This window comes from Cervus canadensis, chromosome 24 (assembly GCF_019320065.1).
Source record: "Cervus canadensis isolate Bull #8, Minnesota chromosome 24, ASM1932006v1, whole genome shotgun sequence".
In the NCBI taxonomy this organism is placed as follows: Eukaryota; Metazoa; Chordata; class Mammalia; order Artiodactyla; family Cervidae; genus Cervus; species Cervus canadensis.
In genome coordinates this window covers 12023410-12050626 of record NC_057409.1, presented here as the reverse complement: position 1 = coordinate 12050626, position 27217 = coordinate 12023410, and the positions used below count along the sequence as shown (strand labels likewise).

At 45.9% G+C, this 27217-nt stretch overlaps 1 long non-coding RNA gene across 1 annotated transcript; it reads right to left on the bottom strand.

Moving 5' to 3' along the window:
- Positions 1-1598: 1598 nt before the first annotated feature.
- Positions 1599-26946, bottom strand: LOC122426837. Its single transcript, XR_006265242.1, has 3 exons — positions 26918-26946; positions 12960-13169; positions 1599-1654 (listed from the first exon to the last, which is right to left on the bottom strand). It is a non-coding gene; the product is annotated as an uncharacterized LOC122426837 (long non-coding RNA).
- Between the last annotated feature and the right edge of the window lie 271 nt (positions 26947-27217).

The window sequence follows — 27217 nt, the reverse complement described above, 5'->3', positions numbered from 1 at the left end:
TGCTCTCCTGCTGTTTGTCACATCCCCTGCAATTCCTTCATTCTGCAGCCAAAGTCCCCTTCCCTAACTTTCCTCTGTTCCATAGAGCGATGTCTCTCTGCTACCCCCGGCATGAGCCCCACCCCTGCCTTTGGGTACTGAAGTCCCTTTCCAGTCTGGTTCTGATCCTTTCAGCCTTTCCTCACCTCTCACTCCACACTAAACAACAAACTGTCTCAGACTAGCCGTGGGGGTGCATGGCTCTAGGCCTTTGTGGAGCTGTTTCCTCTGCCTGGAAGCTGCTCCTTCCCACCAGAAGTGGTCTCCCCCTCCTCCACCCTCCAGCAGGGCTCAGTACATGCTCCAGGGGCTCTCAGCTCACTCCCTGCCTCACTCTGCCTTACCCTCTGCGTCAGGGACAGGCAAACTTTTTTGATAGCGGACCAGACAGCAAATAGCTTAGGCTTTAAATAGTCTTATCTTTCTTGCAATTTCTCAACTCTGCTAGCCTAGCTGTGCTCAAAAAAAAAAAAAAAAAAAAAAAACCACTTTATTTATAGACACTAAAATATAAACTTCATGTAGTTCTCATGTGTTACAAAATATTCTTCTGTTGATTTTTTTTTTTTTTGGTCAATAATTTACAAATTTAAAATTACTCTCAGCTTGCAGCCCATGTGTAACGTGGGCAGGCCTGACTTGGCTGGTGGACTATAGTTTTCTAATCTTTCTCTAAACTGTGAGCTCCTTACAGGCGAAAATCGTGTTCTGTTCAGTGCTGTATCTCAGTGAGTACGTGTTGAGTGAATGAATTCATTTACCGTAAGTCTGCTGGAACACATCTGTTGAGTCAACAGTCACCCTCCACTGCAGAGAAACCTCCAGAAAGAGAGTGGAAGAGCAATGGCCTCCCTCCTCCTTCCACCTGCCCCTCTCCATTGACACCTCCCACTGAGTGATATAACAGGAAGGCTGCTAGCAAAGGATGGTGGGCAATGTAGTTTCCAAAGTCCATCCCTCCAATCTGGAGAGAGGAAAGAATGGGAATAGAGTTGATGGTAAACAGGAAGATACTCTGTTTGCCATTCCTTGACCACTCAGCACGCATGCTCACCCTTTCACCCCCATCCATGAATAACTACTACAGCTTCATGCTTCCACCCAGCATGGTTAACTCTCCTGTAAGGGAACATATCCTCTATTCTTTCCTGGAGAAGGAAGACACCAAGCCCCATCAGCAGCTTTCTTCAACTCTGGGTAATGAGAATTCTTCCAACTTTACCACAGTCTCACCTGGATATTCAATTTACAGAAAAACTACACTTATCTAAATCCTTGTTGTTGCTGTTCAATTGCTCAGTCATGTCCAAATCTTTGCAACCCCGTGAACTGCAGCACGCCAGGCTTCCCTGTCCTTCAATATCTCCAGGACTTTGCTCAAACTCATGTCCATTGTGTCGGTGATGCCATCCAATCATCTCATCCTCTGTTGTCCCCTTTTCCTCCTGCCTTCAATATCTCCCAGCATCGGGGTCTTTTCCAGTGAGCCAGCTCTTTGCATCAGGTGGCCAAAGGACTGGAGCTTCAGCTTCAGCATCAGTCCTTCCAATGAATATTCAGGGTTGATTTCCTTTAGGATTGACTGGTTTGATCTCCTTGCAGACCAAGGGACTCTCTAATATAAAACAGCAGAAAAAAAGAATGGCAAAAGACAAATGGTATCTTTTTTTTTTTTTTGACAAATGGTGTCTTAATCCTTTTGATCTTTTGTAACAAAATTACCCTAGATGGGGTAACTTAAAAACAAAAGTTTATTCATCACAATTCTAGAAGCAGAGAAGTCCAAGATTCAAGTCACCAGCAGATTCCATGTCTAGTGAAGACCACTTCCTAATTTATACATGATTGTCTTCTCTGTGTCCTCACATGGTATAAGGGGCATGGGAGCTCTTGGGGGTCCCTTTTATAGGGGCACTAATCTCATTTATGAGGGTTCCATCCTTATGACCTAAATCACCTACTAAAGGTCAGTCTCCTAATATCATTACACTGGGGATCAGGCTTCAACATATGAATTTTGAGGAAACACAAGCATTCCATCTATAGCAAATTGCTAATATACATAAATATCAATAAACAAAATAAAATATTCATAACTGATCAACAGGCTGTAGTTAGTATTAACAACTCTTTTCTCCTACCACCCTTTTCCTGATCCTTTGGCTCTCAAATGGCGCCCTGCTTGTTCAGTTCTATTTAACTCATGGGAAATTTAAACCTTTTTTCCTAAAAGGTTTAAGTCTCTGGTGGGTCTGGCTTTATAGGGTTGATATGTAGTCTTCTACTACATTCACTATTAGAGACATCCAGAGAAACCCCTGGGTTTCTGCCCCCTTTTGTTGCCTGCAACCAGTTTAATCTTGATAATCAGGACCAATCCCCCAACCAGTTCAGAACCCTCTTCTTTACCTGGTGTTTCAGGAAAATGAAGAGCCCAGGTTGACCGAGTGGCCTTCTCAGCTCCTGGTTCAAAGGAACCGTTGTGGTATTCCCTGGTGAAACCATCTTTCCTTGGGAACTACTATATTTTAATCATCAGAGCACAGAAATCAAAATTTTTGTGAGCTCTTAGGTATAATAGTGGGAACAAACAAACATTCCTGCTTCTACTCCTTGATTCCTGGACCCACGAGTCCTGGCTAAGAGAAGGACAGGCCACATATGGATACCCCATCCTGTAGGACCCCACACAGATTTTGCAGGGTGCTCTTTCCTGGGTGGCCCTATATTGAGTCATCAGTGGGCCATTCTATTCAATTGCTGTAGCTCCTTCACAGAGATGAGGCATACTGTGAATTTCACAGGCACGAGCCCCTTGCCCATATCTTGTTCTAGAAAATCTGCTCTTTACACAGAAGCAATGTTACATGAGACATCATGATACTAGTGAGATATTCTGTAGATCCATAGTTAGAGGAACTAATAGAAATATTAGGGTGTATTCCTCAAAGATGATGCCTGTCCCCTCCAGATGGAAGGGATATAAAGTAACCAACCTGTCATCAAGTGGCTAGCTGGTCATCCCAGGAAATGTTGCCATATTAAGGGCTCAGTGTTAGACTCTGATACTGAAATATTGGGCACTCATTAGTGGCTATGTCTAGATTAGGCTTGGGTAAGAGAAAGCTCCTGTTGTTAAGATCATGCATAGTATCTATTCTTGTCGCCATGGCAATAACGCCCAGGAGCATCACAAGCACTTGCGAGTCCAGGGACACAGGCCAGCTCACATGCATAGGATGGATCTCTTTTCAACTGATTATTTATGGTGTCTTCTGCGGTGGTTCTCTTTGTACACTCTGCCATCCCAAGAGACCTCAAAGCCTACCTTTTCCCCAAATCCCCTTGTCACCAGCACTCCCATCTTGTGATTTTCCTAATCACCATGTCATGTTTTGGACCCAGCCCATGAACTAAGGGAAATATTTGCCTCTGACCGTCTCTCCCCTCAAGCCAAGTGAGCAGACAGAGGTGTTACTTGACTTTCTGTTCCCTGAAAGACTGTCCCTTCATCTCTGCCCTTCAGGGATGCCCTCTTCTGCAGAGTGTCCCCTACTACTCCCAAGAAGGACTAGTGCTACTGCATTTCATTTCCATTTTCACTGGTGTCAGCATAGCATGAAGAACCATGTGTAAGCCAAGCTCAAGTGTTTTCTGCTATTTCCACCCTGTCTTGGGGAACCTCCCCTGAGACCATGCATGTGAGCTGAGGGAAAACTAAGAAATCATTAGGAGTACATGCAGTGGGATGAATCCCTTGCTTGCATAACTTATTTGTGTCCTTGAAACTCTCTTGAACTTAAACTTGCACAGACTCCTTACATTTGAAGATGGATCTCTTTTGTATATGGAGAAGGAAATAGGAACCCACTCCAGTATTCATGCCTGGAAAATCCCATGGACCGAGGAGCCTGGTGGGCTACAGCCCATGGGGTTGCAAAGAGTCAGACACGACTGAGCCACTTCCCTTCACTTCACTCTTTTGTATAAGGCCATCCTTCTGACCTGTTTGTCATGGGCAATCAGATGCAATCACTTTTTCCACAGTTAGGTGTTCAGTCTCCACTGGGGCCCCAAAGCAAACCAGAGACTACTTGTCAAATAGGGGACACTCTGCAGAAGAGGGAATGTTTATACTTCAGATAAGCAAGGCTCTTCACTCTGAATCCCTACTAGCACTAGCCAGAGACTTGCTACAGCATCCATGTTTGTCACATAAGCTCTGGTGACCATCACATCCCCTGGGTCAAATGGTCTGGTGGCAAAGCCTCTCCTACTGAAGCCTGGACCTGCTGTGGATCCTTTTCTTGCTCTGCACTCTACTCAAAACTGGCAGCTTTACATGCTATCTGGTAATTTTGATTGGAGGTAGGTGGTGTAAGGCACAGAGACTTTTTTCATCATGGATGATCTATCCCCCAGTTGTCTATACCACTGGACTCATTGACCAAAGTAACAAACCACTGATTACTCATGGGGTTTATTTCCATTTCCCACGCATCTGACATGCATGCACTGTAGGAAGGCACTTATCATACTTCCGCCTCCTGATTAACACTTCCAGTCAGCATGCTGTCATCAAACTGATGAATCAGAACGATGCTTCATGAGATAGTAGAATGACCAAGGTGCCTTAGACTAGATTATGGCAAATCAGGAGAGCCAAGAAAGCCCTACTTCAAGCTAAGGTGTACTGACATACCTTCCAGGATAAAGTTAACTGCTTCTGGTGGTCATTGCAAATTACTGTAGAGAAGGAAATTTTTTGCCAGCTCAATAACTGTGAACAGTGCCTGAAATGATGTTTATTTCCCACAGTGCCAGGGTAGTGTTGATCTCAACAGCAGCCGCAATTGGCTTCACTCCTTGATTCATTTTATGATAATCCACAGTCATTTTCTAAGATATGACTGCTTTCTACACAGGCCAAAAGGCAAGTCAAATGGGGTTGTAATTGGAATTACCACCCCGAGTTTTTATTATTACAAGATCTTCAAGAAATGAATGTTAGTTTCCTTAGACCAGGGAAGGACAACTGTTTCTGATGACAAAGGGAATCTCAGAGAGATGCAGAAGAAAAAGACATTTCGATTTATCTGAGCTCTTTTGCCCATTCTCAGGGTCCCTCTGCTACCCAGCAAATGCCTTAAGTTTCACATATGAGAACTGACATAAAGCTTTCACATAAAGCCCTGAGTTCAGCTTAGATGGTAATTCTGGAACTCATGTGAGTGACTTTGGCATCAGATTTTCAGCCGTATCTGTCCTGTGGCTACCAAAGATAAGGGATCCTTAGAGTCATGACACAGTTCTGTAATCATGCGTTGGGCTGATAGTTTAAAGCTCTGAGCTCCTGAATTTCTTTCTGTAAACTATCTGAAACAGGCATCAGTCGTAAGTAATCATCACATCCCATGACCCTTGTAAATAGTCATCGATAGTACCATGATGGTCAAATTAGCAGCCGTGGGGTTGACAAAAGTTTTGCCTTCAGTTGGTGCTGTATTGCACACAACCACATTATTTAAACAGCTTTGATCATTTTTTATTAATTTAGGCAATTTTGATGTCATTGTATCTAGGGAGTCCCACGACTCCATTGTTCACTGATAATGAGGTCACCCCCACTTACCAGACAGCCAAAACCCAAGTCCCATTCTTTTTTTGAAGTGTAGAACAGTGATTATATATATATATATTATTTATTCTTTTTTTTCAGATTCTTTTCCCTTGGTGACTTCCATGGTGGCTCTGACAACATAGATTCTGCCTGCAATTCTGGAGACCCGAGTTCAATCCCTGGATCAGGAAGGTCCCCTGGAGAAGGGAATGGCTACCCACTCCGGTATTCTTGCCTGATATAAGTTATTTAAAATACTGAGTATAATTTCCTGTGCCAACAGTAGGTCCTTGTTGGTTATCTATTTCACACACAGTAGTGTGTATGTCAATCCCAACCTTCTAGTTTATCCCCAAGTTCCATTCTTAATGGCTTGTTTCCTGCAGTCACTCCTGGGGACAAGTGCTGTAACCTCCAGGATTCACTTAGGGAAGCCACAGGAAATTTTCAGATTTAGAGGTTTGCCTTGGGGAACTGCCTATCACTGTATTAAGAGAGCTGCATGAATAAACACTGAAGGTGAGATCATCAAGAAGTCAGTAATTTCAGGAAGTTGCTACACCACCCCCCCAGGACCAAGGTACTGTTAGCGGAACTGGGGGCCACACTTCCTGCTGGCTCTGGAGGTGCCAGTGATGCTGCTGCTACTGCCGTAATCACTGACCCCATAGCTGCCAGAGCCACTTAACGTGGAGAGAAGCCAGTGCACACAGAAAGAATCACCAAAGGAGCAGGAAAGTCTTCCTTTTGGATATGCCAGGGAAAAAGAAAGAAAGAACACCCAACGGCACCCCTCCTTGCACCCACCAACTTTCCTCTGGAGCCTCCCTTTGATGACGGCAGGTAGTGCAAGCCAGGTGACAAGGGGTCCATAGAGGTCAAAAATGGACACAGAAGAACGGGGCTGGAGAGAAGAGAAAATTCAAATAGACACATGATGTGCACAGTGGTTCGTGGCTTGAACTCTTATGTGTTTTATGTGTTTGTGTTTTAGTCGCTAAGTCCTGTCCAACTCTTGCAATCCCATGGACTGTGCCTGCCAGGCTCCTCTGTCCATGGGATTCTCCAGGCAAGAATATTAGAGTGGGTTGCCATTTCCTTCTCCGGGGGATCTTCCCAACCCAGGAATCGAACCCGGGTCTCCTACATTGCAGGCAGAAGATTTACCAACTAAGCTATGTAACAACAACAAATAAGTTTAAAAATCAACTCGGTTACTTTACAAGTTATGTGAGCTTGAGCAGGTACTTAACCTCTCTGAGAATCAGTTTCCCCAGAAGTAAGCTGGGAGACAGTAACACTTCACAGGTTATTACAGAAGGATTAAATGTGATAAGCTCCATGGAAGTGCTTACCATAGAGCCTGGCATATAATATACCCCTGGTTTACTTATTGACTTGAACCAGTGCCCAACCTCTCCAGGGCTCTGTTTTCTCATCTGTTAAATGAGCAAGGTTGGACTGGAGGCTCCCTAAGGTCCTTCCAGATTTGATGAGCTGTATGGCTATGAATCACCCCTTAAATGAAATTTACCAGATTGAGCCTGGCAGGAGAGGTAACAAGAGGATGTCGCTGCTGGGAAGGAGCCCAGGGGACAACCGAGGGGCAGGAAGAGAGACTACAATTGTGTCTGACTGTTTGGGGCTGTGTACTTTGCTGTTTCGGAAGCATGTTCAGATGACAAACAGATCACGCTCTAGTGCCCTTCATGTATTTTCTAACTCTTGGCTAATGTTGCCTCTGGCAATAACAACCGTGGTCTCTATTCCCTTTGATACACTCACTCTCAGCACTGCTTAGACAACAAGAGACAGTCTGTTGTCGCCGTGTGTTCACACCCCGTGGAAAGAAAAGCAAAGCAGCTTCACATTAAAGCCATCATGAAGACTAGGTTTGCAAACTCTGGAGACTTCCAGGCGCCTGTGCAGCTGAGCTTTGACAGTCTTCCTCTTTGGGTTGGAATCATGAGTTGAGGTCTGTTGGGACTCAGGGTTAGGGGCTGGTTGAATGGTTTAGCGCCTGATGTTTAGGAGTTTGGAGCTTTTGAGTCAGGCGGTGATGGATTTGACATTTTGTTTTGCCACTGGCTCAGACCGTAAAGAGTCTGCCTGCAATGTGGGAGACCCGAGTTCAATCCCTGGGTTGGGAAGATCCCCTAGAGAAGGAAATGGCAACCTACTCCAGTATTCTTGTCTGGAAAATCCCATGGACAGAGGAGCCTGGAGGGCTACAGTCCATAGGGTTGTAAAGAGTAGGACACAACTGAGCGACCTCACTTCCACTTTTCACTTTTGCCACTTGCTAACTAATATCACTTATTCTCTGAGACTCATCTTTCTTACTTGTTAAGCTAGAATAATAATAAGTAGAAATATATATGTATATATAATAAAAATAATTTAAAAGCTACTGTTTGTGTCTACTCAGTATCTCCTCCTTTTTTTCTGGTAACTGAACCCCCCTACTCTGTCTTTAAGGATGTTTTCATCACTGCTACCTACATTCTAGATCCTAGAGCACACAATTCTGATAGGATTATCAGTCACAGCCCTCAACCTGTGTATGCAGGTGGAGTGAAAGGCCCAGCCTGGACCAATCCATGGTAGGGTCAGAGAATGAGCAGGTGACTGATCTGGGATGCGTGTGGATGCTGAAAGAGAGCTCTCTTTTCCCTCCAGAGTCCCCACCTGGGATGATGGGAGCTTGGAGCTGCTGACGGCTGTGATTCTCACATCTCTTTCCTCTGCTCCCTCTTGAGAAAGTTCAGCCACAAAGTGAGAGAGGGCCCCACAGAAAAAGAAGTCAAATGAACAGTGGCAGAGAAAGAGAGAGAGGGACTCTACTGACCTGAGTATGGTTCCTGAATACGGCCCTGCCTAAAGCTATTTGTGCTCGTTTTCCACCTCTATGAGTCACTCCGTTTCCCCTTTGGTGAAGCCAGTTTGAGTTGGGTCTCTGTAATTTTCAACCAAAAGAATTCCAACTAACACACCTACTTCTTGTTTGGTATGTCGTCAAGATAAAATGAGATCATTTCAGTAAAAGGTTTAAGACAGCTCCTAGCACATGCTTGGTAAACACTGGCTTTCATTATTGTCGTTCCTGCAGTCATCTGGCTGTCTCTTCCGTCTCTGGTCGGTGAGTCCCTGTGACACATGGCCTTTGCTGTTGCTTCTACCACAGGCACTCTTCGCAGCTCTTCACCTCAGTTTCTTCTCATCATGCAGGTCTCAAAATACAGCTCCTCTCCTCCAGCAACTCTCCCTGACCACCAAAGTTGGCCTCCTCATCCCTCTCTGGGGCATTTCCCAGGATATTTCCCTCATTTTAGGTTTTATGACTAATCAACTGGAGGTTTGTTCATTGTCTGTGTCTCAACCAGACTATGAGCTCCAAAAGGGCAGGAAACTTGTGAATCCTGTCACCTCCAGGATACCTGTGCTAAACCCAGAGCCTAACATATGGTAGGCACTTGTATCAGTCAGCCATTGCTGCGTAACAAGCTATCCCCATAAGTGTTTAAACAACAATGAACTCTCATTCATTCCCTACAATCTGGCTAGAGGTCAGCTTGCCTGGATGGATATGCTTCAGGATGCAGGTCTGGCTGTGTTTACCTCCTTGCTATTTAGTGGGCATAGGGCTGCTACAGTGTCGCTAAGGCAGGGCTCATAGAAATTCCACTGTAGTACCCGCCAATCTGGAGCTTCTCCAGTGGCTCAGTGGTAAAGAATCTGCCTACAGTGTAGGAGGCTCAGGGGATGTGGGTTCAATTCCTGGGTTAGGAAGATCCCCTGGAGAAGGGCATGTCAACCCACTCCAGTATTCTTGCCTGGAGAATCTCTTGGACAGAGGAGCCTGGCAGGCTACTGTCCATAGGGTTGCAAAAAGTTGGACATGACTGAAATGACTTGGCATGCATGTACGCACCAGCGTGCTGGTAGACCACATCAGCTGCTTGAATGCTCCCTGGACCTAAACCAGGGTGCCATCTGCACACCCACGCTAGCCCAGGCTGTTTCCTCACTATCAGTTACTTCCCCAGGCACAGGACCAGCACACACAGTAGGCCTGCAGGAGGCATTGCTGGGTGCTCCCTTGTCTGTTGAGTTGGGTGGGTGGGGGGTGGGGGAGCTGAGTCAGCAGGAGTCCAGAGGCCCTTTTAAGGACTGGGAAGCACACCTAAGCTCCAAGCAGCTCTCTCCTGGGGTGAAGTGAAGGAGGCTGCTGGGGAATGGCACTTTCTACTCATTTCAAAGTGATCCCTGCACTTGCTGGGGCTGTGATTATGTGTTCTCTGAATGCATTTGTTTTTGAAGAGATCGGGGGGCAGGGTTCCGTGCCTGATCCCCAGAGCTCAGAGACCCCCGCCGCTCCAGCCTCTTTCCCGAAGGGTCTGTCTGTCCCACAGTCTCCTCTGAAGCTCTCCCTCCCCATCCCCACCCTCTGAGCTTCCTCTGGCTCCTCTCATCCTGGCCTCTCTCCTCACCTCCTCCTCTTTCAGATCTATGTTGAGAACCATCTGGTTGCTGTGCAAAGATAAAGATTTTTCTGAGAACTTGCCAAAAAAGGCACTGAAAACCCCGGCCGTTGATTCAATTCACTCCTCTCAGGGTGATTTGCAAAGACGGCTTGGCAGGAGCCCAGATGAGTCTGGGTTCTAGGCCTCCTTATTTGCAGATGAAGAGACTGAGGAGGAGAAATCATAATAAACAGTCTCTAACATCTGAGGTTCTCTATTCACCTTCCAAAGATTCCTCTGTCTGTCAGTATCCAACACTTCCTAGGACCTATGAGAACCCTGTAAGACTGGGTGGGTCACCTCTTCTAAAACGTTGCAGCAGATGCTGTTGTCCCCTCACTTCATGTCCCCTGGCCCATCCCAAGTCATCCTCAAGCCATCCTGGCGGCCTCCAGAACACTAACAGCCTCCTGCTTCAAATAACTGCTCCTCTTCACTTCCTCTCTGCCTGTGGGCTTTCTCCAACATCACAACGTCTAAGTGAAGGGGACTTAACACCTCCTGGGAGTACCCCTCACACTGAGGATGAGGGTCAGTGGGTCATGACCCCAGAGCCACCAGCCACCATGAGGATGGTTCTGAGGTGTCTCTATGTGGTTCCTCAGAGGGCCCCAGACGGACAGAGCCCTGGTGGTTCACAGAGGTCCCACCCAGTGATGAGGATGGTTCTGAGGTGTCTCTATGTGGTTCCTCAGAGGGCCCCAGACGGACAGAGCCCTGGTGGTTCACAGAGGTCCCACCCAGTGATGAGGATGGTTCTGAGGTGTCTCTATGTGGCTCCTCAGAGGGCCCCAGAAGGACAGAGCCCTGGTGTTCACGAGGTCCACCCAGTGATGAGGATGGTTCTGAGGTGTTCTCTGTGGCTCCTCAGAGGCCCCCAGACGGACAGAGCCCTGGTGGTTCACAGAGGTTCCACCCAGTGATGAAGGATGGTTCTTGAGGTGTCTCTAGTGGTTTCTCAGAGGGCCCCAGACCGGACAGAGCCCTGGTGGTTCACAGAGTTCCACGCAGTGGATGAGGATGGTTCTGAGGTGTCTCTATGTGGCTCCTCAGAGGGCCCCAGACGGACAGAGCCCTGGTGGTTCACAGAGGTCCCACCCAGTGATGAGGATGGTTCTGAGGTGTCTCTATGTGGCTCCTCAGAGGCCCCCAGACGGACAGAGCCCTGGTGGTTCACAGAGGTCCCACCCAGTGATGAGGATGGTTCTGAGGTGTCTCTATGTGGTTCCTCAGAGGGCCCCAGACGGACAGAGCCCTGGTGGTTCACAGAGGTCCCACCCAGTGATGAGGATGGTTCTGAGGTGTCTCTATGTGGTTCCTCAGAGGGCCCCAGACGGGCAGAGCCCTGGTGGTTCACAGAGGTCCCACCCAGTGATGAGGATGGTTCTGAGGTGTCTCTATGTGGTTCCTCAGAGGGCCCCAGACGGACAGAGCCCTGGTGGTTCACAGAGGTCCCACCCAGTGATGAGGATGGTTCTGAGGTGTCTCTATGTGGTTCCTCAGAGGGCCCCAGACGGACAGAGCCCTGGTGGTTCACAGAGGTCCCACCCAGTGATGTGCTGGTCTCACTCTCTTCACTGCTTCATTCTTTACACTCTCACTTGTGTGTCCTGAAATCACCTCCCGAATCAACCACCAGAACTCAAATGCCTGTCCTAGGTCTGGTTCAGGGCACCCACTCTAAGGCACGTGTCCTCCTTCCCGGCCCCTCCCCAAGGGCGTTAAGTGCCCTGACATCTAAAAGACGAGATACGTCACAAGACACAGCCTGTCTCCTGTGCAAGACTGAGGGCGTGCCCCTGCCATCTGACAAAGAGATGATCAACATACGTCTCTCAAGTGAGTGAGAGCAGAAATAAATAAATGAGTGAATGAACAAATCATAATATCTCTAGGCATCTAAGCTGGGTATCTCCCTCAGCGATCTATGCCAATGTGCGTGGCCATGCCAAAGTCAGCCTTCTCCCACCACAGCCACAGGTTTATCCACTGCATGGCCCACCACCCCAAGACCTTCACTGTGCTGTCCCATTCCATCCCACTCCACCCTCTGTAACAGTCAGGTCCAGGTAACCCAGACATCCTCCTGCTGGGGGAAGTCCTCAAACTCAGCCGAAAGTTCCAACCCCAATTAAATCAAGGTTAAAGAACAGAGCGAGATGCTCTTAAAATACAATGCCATGGTAGACGTGTCCCAACTGGACTCCAGAGCTCATTCAAAAGCACCCAAACAGTTGCCCATTCATAGCTGCCGAGAACAGCCCTAAGGAAGGGTAATTCTGGCACATCAATTTATTGAGACCACACGCGTGGATCAGGGTTTCCAGCAGGAGGAATTAAATCATTGTTGGGGAACTAAAATGGCATTGGCCAAGCTGAGATCAGCTAAGTTGCAAAGGCCACGTCTGGCTCTGATGTCCTTTGACGGGAGGATGGGATGACATACCGTAAGCACATTCAGAATACCCTGGGGACTCAAACTCAGCACCCTGGTCCAGGGAAGAACATTCTCCACATGAGAAAACTGAAGCCACGTGCGGTGAATTGATGACAGACCCAGGAGTCTGAGCCTGAATTCACACAACTCCTGCCCCACTCGTGGTTTCTCTGAAGAGCAGACTAAGTGAGAATTATGCTGAAAAGACAAACAAATGGACAAGAAAAACCTTGGACCTGTTCACAGGCTACTTCCCTGATGGAGACTGACCATCTAGGGCCCTAAGATCAGGTGCTGGCCACCTTGCCAAGTCACTTTCCTTCTTGATCTATTTCCTCACCTGCACAAGGAGGTTGATGATTTCCAAGGTTTCTTTCACTTTCAAAAATATGTCACTCTGGCCTCAGTTTTCTGTCTTTCAACTGGGCATAATATTCTCCTTCCCAAAATGCTTGAGGATCGTCTGAAATCCAGAAACTCACAGTTGGGTGAAGTAAATCCTGCCAGAATGCCATACCTCACACATCTGCAGCAAAGCGATGCATCCAAGCTGTTGGCCGGAGCAAAGGGGAAAGGAATATGTTAGTTCCCAGATTAAGAAGGTCTAGAGCCAGAGGAGGGGCCTCAGGCTGGGCTATAGGGTGTATAGTCCCTGGAACGCTCCTTATGAAAAGGGATATTTTCTCTGTCACAGAAGGTTAGAAGGAATTAGAGATTTCAGGCTCTCTATCCAAGTTCGTGAGCAAAGAGCATAGTGGGAAAGGAATCCAGAGGAAGTAGGATAGGACAGGTTCCTTTTGTAGCACACACATGCTAAGTCGCTTCAGTCACATCCAGCTCCTGGTGACCCTAAGACTGTGGCCCACCAGGCTCCTCCATCCATGGGATTCTCCAGGCAAGAAGACTGGAGTGAGTTGCCAAGCCCTCCTCCAGGGGATCTTCCCAGCCCAGGGATAGAACCCATATGTCTTGCATCTCCTGCATTGGCGGGCGAATTCTTTACCACTAGCACCACCTCGGAAGCCCCATTTCTGTAGTGAGAGATTCCAAAAGTTTGGGCTCAAGGATCAGAAACTCCTGAAGTCAAATGCTAGATCCATCACTCATTAGTCAAATGTTTGAGGGAAACTGGCTCAACCTTTCTAAACCTCAGTTTCCACATCCACAAAATGGACAGTGGGAACGGTAACTCTCTCATACGGGTGATGCTGGCAAATTCTTTAGCACCACACCTAGCCTAGGTCATTTCTAGCAGGAGCATCAATAGCAGCAGCAGTAGTTGCTGCATATCTACAAAGAGACGGGTTCTCTAAGGAGTGGATGCAGAACCGACTGTGACAACTGGGAGAGATAAGGCTGTGCTTTTTGGAGAGGGGCAGATGGATTGGCCTAAGCTGAGTGAAAACTGGTCAAGTGCAGAGATCCAGACCATGCCAGTGAAGGAATTCAGTGAACAACTTCTGATTATGGTAATGATAGGAGAAATTATTCATATCAGTCTAACAGCAATTATATTAGTTGGAAGAACAGTTATGAATCCATGTTCTAATGGTGGCTGTAATGAGTATTGTAATAAGAAGCTGAAGGCAAATTTCATCTAGTAGATCAATCAAGAAGAGACTTAAATGGAGAATTACAAGTGAATCATTATCCCATGAACAATTGCAAAACAATGGGTACAAATGTTAGAGCAATGGGAAAGATGAATTTACTGGCTCATCCTGACTGTGAACGACTACTCAGTCAGACAAATATCCTATCATGTGAGGCTCAGAAAATGAAATGATGTTTCTAAAATTCCACAGAGGGTGAGTAGTGCAGTCCAGACCCAAATTCAGTTTGGTCTGACGTCAAAATTTCAGCCATCAGTCAAAGTTGACCATATTTGAGTCTTTATCCGTGACTGTCCCTGACTTGCCTTGACCAGTGGGACTGGGTGCCAGAATGGTCAGGACAGAGGGATGTGGACATCAAGGACGAGAGGGGAGGTTCCCTGTACTGCTGATGGGCTGTATATGCTATAAAAGCAGGAACTAGGGCTTGCAAGGGCTTCCCTGGTGGCTCAGTGGTAAAGAATACGCCTGCCAATGCAGGGGATGTGGGTTCGATCTCTGTGTTGGGAAGATCCCCTGGAGATGAAACTGGCAACCTACTACAATATTCTTGCCTGGGAAATCCCATGGACAGAGAAGCCTAGTGGGCTACAGTCTGTGGGATTGCAAGAAGTGTCACACATGACTTAGTGACTAAACAACAACAACAACAACAAGTGGCTTACAAAGCTAGAAGGCAGGATTATCTGTCAAATGGTGGGGGAAATGCACATATGTTGTCACAATGAAGTTGTAAAGTCCTTATTATGGGGGTGGTTACTAGAAGGGCCCTTAGAAATGGTAAAGTGCAGCCCCTCACTTTAAAGATTAAAAACTGAGGATGCCCAGATGCGGAAAATGATTTGCCCAAGGTCATGGTATGAGCAAGCAGCATGGCATGGTAAGGAGTCAGAGACTAGACTCAAGTTTTCCCAAACTTCCCCCATAGCTTTCCCCATCATGGGTTGATGACATTCTCTGGAAGTTTGTAAATGTGCGTGTGGTTCAGATCACATGCTGAGTAGATGCAATGAGTTGGACCAGATGACCTGCCATGACCTGGGCTTCCCATTTCCCACATGTCTTCACACCATTAGCCAGAAGATATTAGGCTACCCTTCCTGGTCCTGTACAATGCAGACACACCTCAGCCCTTCACTGGGGTGGCCTCTGTCCATGGTACTGTAGCAGGATTGACATTTCAATAGATGAAAGTGAGTGAAAAGTGTGAAAGTGTTAGTTGTTCAGTCGTGTCCAACTCTATGACCCCATGGACTTTAGCCTGCCAGGCTCCTCTATCCATGGAATTCTCCAGGCAAAATACTGGAGTGTGTAGTCGTTCCCTTCTCTGAGGGGTCATCCTGACCTAGGGATCAATCTCCGGTCTCCCACATTGCAGGCAGATTCTTTACCATCTAAATCACCAGAGAAGCCTGATCAATTCTCACCAAAAACTTTTGAAACTGGGAAGGGAATATGAGGATCAGAGAAGTCTTATTGGAGAGAATAAGCTTTAACCCAATGTGACTAGGTGTTAGCCAAGTAAAAAAAGTGGTGGAGAAGAGAACTTCAGGTCTGTATGTTGAGTTGACATCACTTGTGTGTCTATTTTTTAGCTTTGTGGCTTTGGAGGAGAATATTACTCTACAATTACATCTCATGGAGATGATATTATCTTCAAGCCATCCAAGCCCACAGCTTTGTCCATGAGAATAACAGTAATCTCTTCTTTTCAAGAACCATGATTTTCTTCTTGAGTGGCTATACCAGTGAGAAAAAGGACAGAAGCAACTTCATCTACCCTCCACCTAGGGAAACAGGATTTACCTGGTCTGCTGAAAAGTTGAGTAATTAACATTTGCCACTATAGATCCTAAAAAGTCTTTTGGAAAAAGACTCAGAGTGGCTTCTGAGAAATTTAGAAGGGTGGTAGATACATAAGTACAAATACGCGTACACCAGAATATACATAAAGGAACACATTGACATGACTACCCATACAAAACAACGTATTCCAACATTCATACATGGCCACACACAGATGTATACATGTATGTACAACTTTCATTTCACACCAAGTGGATAAACAGGTGGAGCATTTCATAATGAGATCCAGCTTTTTCACATCTATAAACTTCCAGGTAGGAATAAACTATAAGAACTCAATAAAGTCATCAATTTTGAGTTTGGGTAGCCACTATTGGGATTCCCTGATGGTTCGGTGGTGAAGAATCTGCCTGCAATGTAGGAGACACAGAAGATGCAGGCTTGATCCCTGGGTCAGGAAGATTGCCTGGAGGAAGAAATGGCAACTCACTCCAGCATTTTTACCTGAAAAATCCCATGGACAGAGGAGCCTGGTGGGCTCCAGTCCAAAGGGTCCAAAAGTCCAACACGACTGAACACAGCACAGCACAGTCACTGTTATCAAGGGTCCCTTACCTCATCTATAAAATAGAAGTGCTGGTGGAAGTGGGTCAGGGTAGGCATCAGATTGGTTGATTCCCTAAGACTTTCCCAGGTCTCAAAATGTAAGGATTAGGACTTTCTCACTTGTCAAAAAGAAAATAATAATAGAATCTTCCTTGGTAAGTTGCTAGAGGATATTATGTAAAATTCTTAGGGCAAGATATGATCAGTCTTTCTCATCTTAACCACTCTAACAGGTGAATTTTAATATCTCATTGTGGTTTTAATATGCATTTTATTTTCCTAATGACTACTGTTGTTGAACCTACTTTCATGTGCTTATTTGCCATCTGCTTGGATGAGGTATTTAAAAAAAAAATTGACCTTCTTAAAACTGTTTGTTTTCTTACCTTGAGGTTTGAGCATCTTTATATATTATGGGTATATATCTTTTAGCATACATATGAATTGCAAATATTTTGTTTCAATCTGTGGCTTATCTTTTCATTCTCTTTAAAGGTGTCTTTCAAAGAGGAGGATGTTTTGTTTGTTTTGATGAAGTCTGATTTATCAGTTTGTTCCTTTTAAAGTTGTGTTTTTGATGTTATATCTAAGAAATCTTTGCCTAAGCAACATGATTTTTTTTCTGTGCTTTCTTCTGAAATTTTATAGTTTTAGATTTTACATTTAATAAGGATCAACTTTTTTTTGCATATGGATATCCATTGTCCTAGAATCATTTGTTGAAATAACTACTGTTTTTCAATGAAGTTGTAAAAAATCAATGTCTATGTACATATGGGTCTATTCCTGGACTCTTTTCTGTTCCATTGTTCTATATGTCATTCTTGATGTCAGTATCACAGTGTCTTAATTATTATAGCTTTATAATAGGCCATGACATCAGGCACTGTTAGTTCTCCAACTTTGCTTTTAAGAATTGTTTTCAGTATTCTAGGTTATTTACATAGATATTAGAATAAGATTGTCAGTATTTGGACAGAAAGGGTGCTTGGTTTCTGATTGGAATTGCATTGAATCTATAGAACAATTCGAGGAAAAGTGTTGGTGTTTTGTAGTTTTCCATGTATCGGACTTGCAAATATTTTATCAGATCCATTCCTAAGTATCTCATATTTTCATGCTATTGTCAATAGTATTGTTTTTCTAATTTTTATTTCTGATTATTTGTTGCTAGTATATGGAAATATACTTGGTACTTTCATATTGATCTTATACTCTATAACCACCCTGAGCTCACTTATTCACTCTAATATCCTTTTTGTATTACAAATTCCATCAGGTTTTCTACATAAATGATCACATTACATGTGAATAAACACAGTTTGTTTCTCTCCATACTGAGTGACTTAACTTTTGTGTGTGTGAGTCTACTGAGCAGAACTTCTAGTTCAGTTTGAATAGAAGTGGTAAGAGCAGACATCTGCCTTCTTCCTGATTTTAGGAGAAGAGTGGTATCTTTCTCTCAAAAGACAGTTCTATAGGGTTTTGGTAGATACTCATTATTAGGTTGAGGAAGTTCACTCCTATTCCTAGCTTACAGAGAATCTTTATCAGGAATTAATGTTGGACTTTGTCAAATGCTATCTCTGTGTCATTTAAGATAATAGTATAATTTTTCTTTTTTTGAATTTTCATTATAAGTCTTCATCTTAATATGATGAATTACATTGACTTTCAAATGTTAAACCAACTCTTCACTGCTGGCATAAGTCCCATTTAGCCATAATATATTATCCTCTTCAGATGTTGCTGGATTTTATTTATTAAAATTTTGCTTAGAAACTTTACATTTAATTTAATAATAAATATAGGTTGTAGGGTTTTTCTTATGTCTTTATCATGTTTTGGTGCAAAAGAATTGTTGACCAGAAGGAATGAATTGAGAAATTATCACTTACCTTCATTTTGGGGGAAAACTTTGCATAGAATTTGTATCATTCTTCCTTAAATGATCAATAGAATTGACCAGTGAAGTCATCTGAAACTGGATGTATCTTTTGGGAAATATTTTTAACTACCAAATGTATTTAATAGATGTACAGCTATTCATGTTACATATTTCTTCTTGAGTGAGCTTTGGTGGTTTACATCTTCTAAGCAATTCATCCATTTCTTCTGAGCTGTGAAATTATCGTCATAAAGTTGCTCATAATATTCTTTTATTATCCTTTCAATATCTGTAGAATCTGCACTGTTGTCACCTCTCTCGTTTCTGATCTTTGTACTTTGTGTCTTTTTAATTCCCTATACAGTCTGGCTAGAGGTTTATCAGCTTTTCTGATCACCCCAAAGAACTGGTTCTTGTTTTATTGGTTTTTGCTTTTATTTTTCAGTTATTTATTTCATTGACTTCCACTCTGATCTTAATCATTTTCTTTCTTTTGTTTACTCTGGATTTCATTTGATCTTTTTTTCCTAATTCATAAGATTGAATCCGAGATCATTGATTTGAGACCTTTCCTCTTTTCTATCATTAGTGTTATGATAAAGATCCTAACTGGGGCTTCCCTAGCAGTTCAGATGGTAAAGAATCTGCCTGCAATGTGGGATACTCGGGTTCGATCCCTGGGTCAGGAAGACCCCCTGGAGAAGGGAATGGCTACCCACTCCAGTATTCTTGCCTGGAGAATTCTGTGGACAGAGGAGCCTGGCAGACTATATATAGTCCATAAGGTTGCAAAGAGTCAGACAGGGCTATAGTCCATAAGGACTCAAAGAGTTGGACATAGCTGAAGCGACTGAGCGCACACGCACAACTTTCACTGTGCTGTGTTTAATTTCCATTCAGCTCAAAATACTTTCTAATTCCTCTTTTGATTTCTTATTTGACCTATGAGCTATTTAGAAATGTTTTATTTCATTTCCAAATAGCGATTTTCTAGAGATTTTTCACAGTTATTAATTTCTAATTCAATTATATATTGTAGTCAGAGAGCATACTTATATTGCTTGAATCCTTTTAAACTCATTGAGACATTTTTATGGTCTTGACTATGATCTATGTAAATGATCCACATGCATTTGAAAGGGTATGCATTCTGCTGTTAGGTCAAGTTGATTGACTGTTTTGTTCAAACCTAAATTCGTACTGGTTTTTTGTGTACTTTTCTATTAATTTTGAAAGAGGAATACTGAAATCTTTTACTATAATTTTGAATTTATGTATCTCCCTTGTAGTTCCATCAGTTTTTGTTTCATGTATTTTGAAGTTCTGTTAGTCTCATAAACATTTAGGATTGAATGTCTTCCTAATGAATTGGCTTATTTGTCATTACAGAATTATCTTCTCTACCCATAGTCACGGCATTTTCTCTGAAATATTCTTTGATACTAATATATAGCCACTTTAGGTTTCTTTTGATTGATGCTTACATGGTACATCTTTTTCCAACCTTTTACTTTTAACCTATATGTCTTTATATTTAAAGTGTTTTTCTTGTGTAGATGGCATGCAGTTGTGTCCATTTTAATCCAACCTGACTATCTCTGCCTCTTAATTGACATGTTTAGATTGTTGACCTGCTGGGTTATTGTGACAATTAGGATACAGGCAAGGATGAGTGTCAGTTAACTCTTCCTCTAACCCCACCTCTTCAGCCACCTCTGTTGCACTTCTTTTAATCATTTATAACTGACTCCTCATCACGCCCCTCTTCGTAACCCTTATTATAATTTATAATATAATATAAAAGAATGTAATTCTATGTAATCTAATACATTTGTGTAATTCCATGTTATCCACTTTCCTGGCTAGTAACTACAAATCCCAGGATTAAAAACATGAATGAATGAATGAACGAGTGAATGAGTGATGTCTTGTGATGACTCTTCTTTAACCTTATAACCCTCTCAAGGTCAATGCACCCCATCCCAGGCTCTCACTCTCTGTACTCCTCTTCTTCCTATCTGCCCTCAAGAGAGGAGCTCCAGTCCTAGAAAGGCTGGAAACAGGCATGAGATTGCAAGTCCAGTCCTTGGGCACCTGACCCACCTCCAGGGGGTCTCCCCCAACCCGCCTTTTCTGCTTTTGCCATGAATATAGACATGGGTCCTCTCTCTCCAAGGACTCTAAGGTGCAGTCCACACCACCAAAACTGAGCAGCTCTGGGGTAGTCCCCATTGGTTCACTCCATCCTTTGAGTCTGTCCTCTGGCAGGGGCCCATTTTACCACTGTCTTCTCTCCTGGCCTTAACACACACACACACACACACACACACACACACACACACACACACACACACACACACACACACACACACACACACACACACACACACACACACACACACACCCCAATACGCAGGTTGAGGAGAAAGGCCCAGAGCTTAACTACCCATGTCAGGTGCAGCTGGAAAGTTAATGGCTGAGCTTTGGAGTGATTTTGTTAGCTCAGTTGGTAAAGAATCCACCTGCAATGCAAGAGACCCCAGTTAGACACCTGTCTAACTGTGGCTGTACTAGAAGTTCTGCATAAGCTGACACCTCCAACATAGTGTCTGGATGCTCAGTCCCTTTTTCCTGCCCTAGCATGGGGCTAAGGTCTCCACTAGGGTTTTGGAACTGACATAGGGAGTGTTCGCATCAGCATCACACATGGCCCTGACCTGGGGAGGTTAGAACAGGAAGGTGCATCTCCCACACTGATTGGTCAATAGCCCCATAGACATCTGTTCTAGGCTATGTTTGTCCTGGGCTCTGGGACTACAGGGCTGGCTTAACCACCACATCTACCCTTGGGGAGCTCAGTGTGGGAGCTGATAGATGAGTCAAACAGAAGCCCAGAAAGGGGATGCGACTGCCCTGGGATCCACAGTCAGGTAGTGGGCTCGGTTGAAATAGAACCCAGTCATCTGATCAGGACTTAACACACAGGAGCCAGGACAAGTGTAAGGGTCAGGGGGTGTTTTCTGAAGAAAGATCTCAACTCATAAGAACTTTGCATGGAGATGAAACCAAAAGGAGAGGGACTTGACCACTCCATCCCACCCCAGGTCAGAGCATCCCTGGCTGCTCCTGCTCAATTCTGTCCTCCAGAAATGCCCTGCCTGCCCCAGTTAGGAAATTTTCATTTGAGAGTAACAACAAACCAGTTAAGTGAAAGTGTTAGTCGCTCATCCAGCTCTTTGCAATCCCATGGACTGTAACCCGCCAGGCTCCTCTGTCCATGGGTTTCTCCAGGCAAGAATACTGGAGTGGGTTGTGATTTCCTTCTCCAGAAAGGCAAAGGTGATATGCATATGTATCTATATGTGAATCATTTGTTGTTTACAACAGCAAACATCTGGAAAGATTTTATTTTATTTGATTTGATTTAAAAGTTGCTCAGTCCGACTTTCAACGAGTGTCCGACTCTTTGCGACCCCATGGACTGTATAGCCCATGGAATTCTCCAGGCCAGAATACTGGAGTGGGTAGCCTTTCCCTTCTCCGGGGCACCTTCCCAACCCAGGGATCGAACCCAGTTCTCTGGCATTGCAGGTGGATTCTTTACCAACTGAGCTATGAGGGAGAAACCAAAAAGCCAGTTAAACAACTGTGGAAATTTGCTGAGTCAGGAAACGGAGACCCTCAACTGTTGATCTGGCCAAGTTCCATTGCTCTGACATTTTCTCCTTCACTGTTGCCTTCACCCCTGGTCCCTCACACCCTCACTCCCTGGAGCCGAAAGAAAAGTATGAGGGCCTTACTGGAGTCCCCTCAGGAACATCCTTCCCCCAGACCCACCCCCTCAACTCCTTGGCAAACACCTTACATCTCATTGGCGGGCGCTGGGTCTTGTGACCCGCCCTGAGCCAATCACGTACCGGCAGGCTGGAGGGCTGATGGCTTAAGCCAATCAGTTCCCACCTCTGGAGCTGAGTGTGGCAGTTTCCCAGAGGACAAGGTGGTGGACTTGGCGGGAGGAGGTGAGGTAGAAGCTGGGGCAGCAGCAAAGAACTGTCACAGACACCCTGCCACCTGAGATGAGTAATTTCATCCAGTCAGTGAGGAGCCCGCCCTGCTGTGCCAGTCCATTCTTCCATGTCCTATCTTGTGTCCCAGGCTGCTGAGAAGCTTCGAATCCCCGGTACCCCACCACCCTGGCTCATGACTCCATCCATCTGCCTTGGCTGTGCCCCACCCCACCCCGCCCCCAGCTGGAATCCTCTTCTTCCATGATATGTTAGATTCCTGGTATAACCTTGAGCCGGCTTCCCAGGTGGCACTAGTGGGAAAGAACCCCACTGCCAATGCAGGAGACTTAAGAGATGCGGGTTTCACCCCTGAGTCAGAATGATCCTCTGGAGGAGGGCACCGCAACCCACTCCAGTATTATTGCCTGGAGAATCTCATGAACAGAGGAGCCTGGTGGGCTACAGTTCATAGGGTCACAAGTCGGACACAAATGAAGCCACTTAGCACCCAACACTTAACCTTGAGCAGCGCATAATTGGGTCATGCGTATTGTGGCTTCCCCTGGCATCGTTTACCCACCACCATCATATCACTTGCAAGACTGTTATAGTTAGGTTGCCATGTCTGCCCTGCCCAAATATAGATACACACACACACAGCTTGTGAGTTCCTTGAAAGTATGGACTGAGTCTTAATTAATTTCTCTATTTGCAGCCTCTAGCCCCTGCCTGGTTTAGACAAGGGACTTGGTAAATATTTGTGGAGTGAATGAACAGACGTTATTTATGTTGTATACCTCTTGCTGTGCAGGCATTTGCATTTTTACAAAGGACAAAACTGCAAGCCAAAGAAATGACGCTCCAGTGATGGAATTTCAGGCACCAGTGAGCTGGGCCTGGAAGCTTCTTCTATTGTTTAGTGCCTAAGGGAAGGAGAGGCTGTCACAGCAGGTGAAATCTTCCATTCATTGCTTTCCAGAGCAAAATTAGGAAAACAATCACATTGTCTCTTGAAAAGTATGAATGTGTCATGGAAACAAATGTGTCTCCCTTTGGCTTTCTGGAAAAGGAAACTTCTCTAGTCCTGTCAGGTTTCTCTGCAGTGGTTCCACTCAGTAGAACACTGCTTCCTGACATCCCTGTGGCCTATGAGGGGTGATATTCAGGCTGACTGTAGGGTCATCTTGGCTCTTGACCTCACAGTCACTATCATTCCATCTCTGGCCACATGGGAGGATCTGATGTTATCCAGGAGTTAAAGGAGCTGAATTCTGCTGCTCAGACACTTCCACGTGAAGCTCACTGGCCTGGCTGCTTCTCCTGAGCTGACCTGGGCCTCATCCTCACCACTGGGCTCCTCCCTGGTCCTCTGGCTGACTGCCACCCCTTCATGCCCCAGCTCTGTGCACTGACAGTCTCTCTGCCCTCAAGCACCTCCTCTCCAGCCTACCCTCCACTCTGCCCTGGAGTGATCCTCCACAGCATAAAATTGACCAGGTCCCTCCTGCTGGAAATCCTTCCCAGGCTCCATGCCGTCCCTGAATCATGATCCAAACCCCTTGGCCCTTCACCAGCTATGCAGAGTAGTGGACATTAGCCAAGAACACACCGTGCAAGGAAAACCCTCCTCCCCATTTTTGCAGTGCGTTTCCCTCTGCCTGGATGCCCTTCCCTCCCTGTCAGCCTGGCAAACTCTTACTCAGTCTTCAAGACCCAGCCATCAATACACCCTTCTCTGTGAAACTGATCCTCTGTAACCCCAATGAGCCCATCTCTGTCTCCACACATGGCCCCTTATTCTCTATCCCCCAGTCTTCCCTCTACTGTACTGTGATCCTCTCCAGGGTCTGACTGTGTTCTCAGCATCTGAAAGCAGATGTGTCAGTATGGGTTTATGGAGCACGGACGAATGGATGAGTAGACACTATCACTGCATGCAGACCCCGTCCTTGCTACTGTTAAAACAACAGCAGTCGCAGTTACTCTCTCTCATCTCTGGAGTGTATCCTACGTGCCAGGCCCCATAGTTGGCCCCTTGCTGCATCCACTCTAGTAACTTCACAACCCCCATGTGAGCTGGCATGATTATTAGGTCGATTTTACACATGGGGCACAGTGGGCTTACAGAGAACAAGGATCCAGTCACACCGCAAGAGAGTGAAGAGGCCAGGATTTGAACTTGGGGATGTCTGGCTCCAACTTCTTCATTTATTGAAGAAGTTACTTGCTTACTGCATGCCAGGTGCGGTCCTGTCTGAGGACACAGCAGGGAACAGAATAGCCTGCGTCCCTCCCCTCGTGGAGCTCCTGCTGTAGTTTGTAAGGTGGGGAGGGGACAAATGGTAAACAAATACATTTCTAAATAATGTCAGGGCTGATAAGTGCTCTGCAGAAAAATAAAGCAGAGTGGGGCAGAGAGGGATAGGCTGGGGAGGGTGACAGTTTAGGGGACATCTGAGCAGAGACCTGAGTGACGTGGAGGGACAAGCCCTAGTCACAGCAGAGGGAAGTAGGTTCCTGGCAGTGCGTGCAGGTTCGGTCACTTCAGTCATCCTGGCAAGAATGCTGGAGTGGGTGGCCATGCCCTCCTCCAGGGGATCTTCCCGACCCAGGGACTGAACCAGCACCTCCTGCATCTCCTGCACTGCAGGTGGATTCTTTACCCACTGAGCCACTTGGGAAGCCCTGTTCCTGACAGAGGGGACAGCCAAGGGCACAGGCCCTGAACCCAGAGTGGGCTTATCTTGTATGAGCAACAGCAGGGGCTCAATGTGTCTGGAGCTTGGTGAGCGAGGGAGGAAGCAGGGGGACCAGGATGAGCAGCATGTGGACTATGCCTGGAGCTCCAGCTTTTCCTCTGAGTGTAAAGGGGGGCCCTGGAGGGCTGGGAGCTGAGGGAGTTTAAAGGTCACCTCTAGCCTCTGGGAGTACCATTGTCAAAGTGGGCAAGGCCAAGGGGAACCTGGAGACTGCTTGGGAGGGCCTAGAAACCCCAGTTTCAAGGACTGTTCACCTGCAAACTGCACCAACATTCTCCCTGGTCCTGCTGCTCACCTCCCAGCCTGCCCCACATCCCTGAGCCGATCCTGCAGGCAAACTCTGTCCACCCGCCCCCTGAGTTGCTCAGCCCCCTGAGTCTCCGAGCCTCCCCTGCCCTCTCACTACACAGTCTTTTTTTTTTTTTTTCTTTACGTGGAGGATAATTGCTTTACAATATTGTGACGGTTTTTGCCATACATCAGCATGAACTGGCCATAGGCATACATGTGTTCCCTCCCTCTTTATCCCCCCCCACCCACATCCCTCTCCACTCCACCCCTCTAGGTTGTCACAGAGCACCAACTTTGGGTTCCCTGCCTCATACATCAAACTACCGCTATCACTGACCAACCTTGAGCTGAACCCTCTGGCCACAGGTCACAGGGGGCCTAAGGTTGCCCTGCCCCCTCTTCCCGGGTATCCTTCTCTGGTTGTTGGCTTAAGAGCACTTTGTGGCTGGCCACTAGATGTACCCCACTATCAGCTCAGCCTTCCTCCAGCAGGTAGGAATGAACTAACCCCCAAAGCAGCCTATGAGGGGTGAAAAAAATCAGAAGGACCTGGGCTTGAATCCTGTCTTTGTCACAAACTTGCTGTGTGACATTAAGCAAGTGTCTAAACCTCTCTGGGCAGCAGTTTCCTTGACCGTAACAAGGTGATAACAAGCTCCAGGGGAATATCCTGAGGATGCAAGACCACGTGTTAGAGCACCAGCAGCTCCTGGCCACAGCAAGCCTCAATCATTTCTGTTTCCATTTTCCCCACTTCCTTCCTTGACCACCGCTAAGGTTATCTGGGCTTCCCTGGTGGCTTGGATGGTAAAGAAGCTGCCTGCATTGCCAGAGACCTGCGTTTGATCCTTGGGTCAGGAAGATCCCCTAGAGAAGGGAGTGACAACCCACTCCAGTAATCTTAACTAGAAAATTTCATGGACAGAGGAGCCTGGTGAGCTACAGTCCATGGGGTCGCAAAGAGTCGGATATGACTGAACCACTAACACAAGGTCATCCAAGAAATCAAGGGTCCAGATCTGTCACGACCTCCCAGGACAGTGTTCTGGCCACAACATACCTCCTTGTGCCTCAGTTTCCATCTCAGGAACTGGGGATAGTGTCCATCTCAGGTTGCTGGTGTGGGCACCAGCTGAGTGGATCTGCGTGGACCATTTAGGATGATGCCTGTCTTCCCATGACCATCCATGAGCTGTGGTTCTCCTGTGGCCCCACTCCTCTCGTCCTCCCCTCCCCATCTTTCCTCAGTCCCTGAACATTCCTGAGAGGTTAAGGGCTCAAAGTGACTGACGCTTTCCATCTCTCTAAGCATCAGGTTCAACACTCACGTTTTGCCAGTGGGGAAGCTGAGGCCCAGAACAGGGAAGCCCATGCCAAGGTCACAAAGAGGAACAGGAGGCACTGCTTGCAGATTCCTCCTTTGGGATCCTCCCCTCTTGGCGGAGGGCCAGAGGCCCCACAGGCAGTTGGTGCTGATTTAGAGTTATCAGAAAGAATGAAGGGACGGAGCCAAAGCAAAAACAACAGCCAACTGTGGATGTGACTGGTGATGGAAGCAATGTCCAATGCTGTAAATAGCATTATTGCATAGGAACCTGGAATGTTAGGTGCATGAATCACGGCAAATT